Below are 4,009 nucleotides of genomic sequence, written 5' to 3' on the forward strand. Positions count from 1 at the left end.
TTTTTCTTTCACTTTCACCTTTAGCCTTTTAGTCGCGGCGACAAAATTATCCGCCAAGGGCGGCGACCTTCGACCACCTCTTCCGGACTCGTCGACTTCGAATCGACTCATTCACCGTCTGAAATCATTTTTCAATAATCGTTGCTCCTCCCTCCATTGTGTCGGATATTTATTCGACGATGCTGCACAAGCGATCGTTCGTTCCCTTTCTTTTCCCAGATATATTCTCGATATAATGTTAATTTCGCGTTCGAATAGGAACATATATATATATAGGATAGGAATCGAAATGAAAAATTGACGAAAGCAATTTCTCTTTGTTTCCTCCTTAAATATGTTTATATATGTATTCATCTCGGATTATTATTTATATTCTTATTATCCTCGTAAAAGAGAATCGAATCTGAGATTAAAACACATCGTGGACGACCGTTTACCCTCGGCGCAATTTCGGTTCCTCGCCTTCCTTTGTTGCGGGAACATTCTCTCCCTCCCTCCGCCCCTTTTTTTTCTTTTCTCGAGAATCATAGAATGCCGAGGCGGCTCGATTAAAAGCCTTGGCTGGCCATAGACATTAATTACGTATCTCAGGAAATTGTCTCTCGGCAAACAACCGAACGTTTTCCGCCGGAAGGGGGAAAGGGAGGGTAGTAAAAAAGAATCGCGCCGACGGAGGCACAATGTTGGCCTCTTCTCCTCCGGCCAGCCAACCAACCAACCAAACCCCCTCCCATCCTTCCTTTTCCCAGCTTTTCTATCCGTTCTCTCCGAACCTCTAATCGAACTCGTAAAAAAAAGTTGAAGTGCTTCTCCCATGGATCGACCTACGATCGGTTTCCAGCTGCACCGAGAACGGATGGAAAAGTTACCAGAAGATCGATCCAATTTATTTATTCGAGACCGTTGAGATCTCCTTCCTCCTTCTCTGCGCGTTTGTGTTCCACGGATGGATAGGTGGATAGACTCGCGACGTTCGTGCGGTCCTTTCAGCCTTGATGGAGATATGTCGAGAGAGAGAGACAGAGAGAGGAGAGTCTTTCTTTGCCTGGTCGAGTAAGTTAAAGCTTGGTGGACAGCTGAGCATCTCCACTCTTTTTCAGCTGCCTCTTCGAGATCTTTGTGCTCTTTCTGCTCATCTTTTCTGAGGAGAGGATGTTTCAACCACTCGATCAACCGTTTCGCGGTCTAGGGATGGATATATAGTCGCGCGTTTGCCGAGCTTAGAGAGACGAGAAATATGGCCAAGGCAAAGAGGTTTAAAGAGAGGTATTAGCATGGACGCAGATGTTGTGGACACGCGATATTCCAGATGCGTTGATTGTACGTATGCAATCATTCATATTCATTTATAGATATACAGATCGATGAAGGTGATTTTATTATCTGGAATCTCTCGCTTGTTTTTTTTAATAGTAAATTGAAAATTGTTTTAGATAAAAATTGAATCGTTTCGAGTAGAGTGTATTTCGATGTTATTGATATTTTTGTACGTGGACGTGTAGGGGTTGTTGTATAAAGTTCGAGTTGTTTTTTTTTTAAGTAGAGTTATGTGTTTTTTGATACATTGGTAAATGCAGAACGTCATTCTCTATAAAAATTTATTGATTGTTTACAGTGAAAAGCTATTAGTTTAGAAGATATTTAATTATATTTAATTATCTTCTAAATTAATAATTGTTCATTCGTATGGTTTAATACTTTCTTATAGAGAATGTCGAGCTGCATTGATTAATGCATTAAACAACATATAATTCTTTATAAAAAAACAACATTGATCTTAACACAACTCGTTTACGCATCCATCTAAGAAAAAATTAATAACATCGGAATATGCCTCCCTTGAAACTGTTTAACTGTTATTTGAAACATTTTTTTAACATTATCAAAAATAAACGAGAGATTACGGATAATAAAAATAAATCCATCCTGTATATTTTATCATATTCATAAATCATTTAGAATTAAGAGAACTGTGTAAAAAATGTAAAATAAAATAAAAAATAGCAATCGTTAAAGGTAAGTATGGAAAAGGTAAGTATCTTAAGGTAAGTATAGGTAAGTATATAAAATTTAATAAAAATTAAAAAAGAAAAAGTCACGAGAACGTGCCACCTCTTATTCAGTTATATTTTCCTAATAAAAAGTGGGAAATTTGACCAAAATTTCGTTTATCTAAGAATTTTGAAAGTTCCAAGAACTGGCAAAATTCTTGGAAAAATTTCTCGAACGACCTCCTATCAACTTATGTTCTCCTAATACAAAATTGAATTTTCGGCCAAAAATTTCGTTCGTTCAAAAATTTCGAAAATTCCAAGAATTTGACGTCATTTCCAAGAACTGCCGAAATTCCGGGAAAAATTTCTTGAACGACCTCCTATCAACTTATGTTCTCCTAATACAAAATTGAATTTTCGGCCAAAAATTTCGTTCGTTCAAAAATTTCGAAAATTCCAAGAATTTGACGTCATTTCCAAGAAATGCCAAAATTCCGGGAAAAATTTTTCGAACGACCTCCTATCAACTTATGTTCTCCTAATACAAAATCGAATTTTCGGCCAAAAATTTTTCTCGTTCAGAAATTTCTAAAGTTCCAAGAATTTGACGTCATTTCCAAGAATTTTAGAAATTCTAGGAATTTGACGTTATTTCTAAGAACTGCCGAAATTCCGGGAAAAATTTCTTGAACGACCTCCTATTATATCATGTTCTCCTAATACAAAATCGAATTTTCGGCCAAAAATTTTGCTCGTTCAGAAATTTCTAAAGTTCCAGGAATTTGACGTCATTTCCAAGAACTGCCGAAATTCCGGGAAAAATTTTTCGAACGACCTCCTATCAACTTATGTTCTCCTAATACAAAATCGAATTTTCGGCCAAAAATTTTCGTTCGTTCAAAAATTTCTAAAGTTCCAAGAATTTGACGTCATTTCCAAGAAATGTCAAAATTCCGGGAAAAATTTATCGAACGACCTCCTATCAACTTATGTTCTCCTAATACAAAATCGAATTTTCGGCCAAAATTTTCGTTCGTTCAAAAATTTTTAAAGTTCCAAGAATTTGACGTCATTTCCAAGAACTGGCAAAATTCTTGGAAAAATTTCTCGAACGACCTCCTATCAACTTATATTCTCCTAATACAAAATCGAATTTTCGGCCAAAAATTTTGCTCGTTCAGAAATTTCGGAAGTTCCAGGAATTTGACGTCATTTCCAAGAAATGCCAAAATTCCGGGAAAAATTTCTCGAACGACCTCCTATCATATCATGTTCTCCTAATACAAAATCGAAATTTTGATCAAAAATTGTTGGACATAAAATTTTTGATAATTTTTTACGTGCGATCAAATTTTATGATTTTTTATTAGGAAAACATAATCTTTGAAGAGGTGGCTCAAAAAATTTCTGAAATATATAATATACTTACCTTTATACTTACCTTATACTTACCTTTTAATTACTTACCTGTTTAAACTAGCATATTTTCAGGAACAAATCATTTTTTCAACATTTTACTTACATCTAATTATAAAAATATGATATACTTACCTGTTTTATACTTACCTTTTACACAGTTACCCCTTTAAGCTCTCGTAAATCTTGCACCTATAAAAAAAAATACAAAAATATATATAAAATACGTATAACTTATACAAAGAAACAAATATATAATTTTTTTGTAAATAATTTGTGTATAGAATATATAAATCCTAATGTGTGGTCAAAAAGATTTTATATTACATATAAAATACATACACTCTAAAACAACATATAAAAATACAAAAATACATTGATACAAGTTTATTCTTTACCTATGCCATGATGGGAAATCTCTTGTCATCGCGTTGATGATAGGAGGAGCTATCCTCGGACGATGGGCAGAAAGCTTTTACGCTTACCCTTCGTAGAGCAATTCGGTTGGCCCCTCGGAGTATAGGCGATCAAAAATACATCGTACACGCGAGACTCGCGAGCGTGCAAATAGATTTTTAATCGGAAATGGATCGTGGGGG

The 4,009-nt window shown here is 35.1% G+C and overlaps 1 protein-coding gene across 2 annotated transcripts in view; it reads left to right on the forward strand.

Annotated features, from left to right (window-relative positions):
- The window catches only part of LOC102672661 (headcase protein), a 146,868-nt gene that overhangs the window by 140,741 nt on the left and 2,118 nt on the right, over positions 1-4,009 (forward strand). The window lies entirely within an intron of this gene.

The sequence above is a fragment of the Apis dorsata genome, unplaced genomic scaffold (genome assembly GCF_000469605.1).
Source record: "Apis dorsata unplaced genomic scaffold, Apis dorsata 1.3 scaffold_292, whole genome shotgun sequence".
Lineage (NCBI taxonomy): Eukaryota > Metazoa > Arthropoda > Insecta > Hymenoptera > Apidae > Apis > Apis dorsata.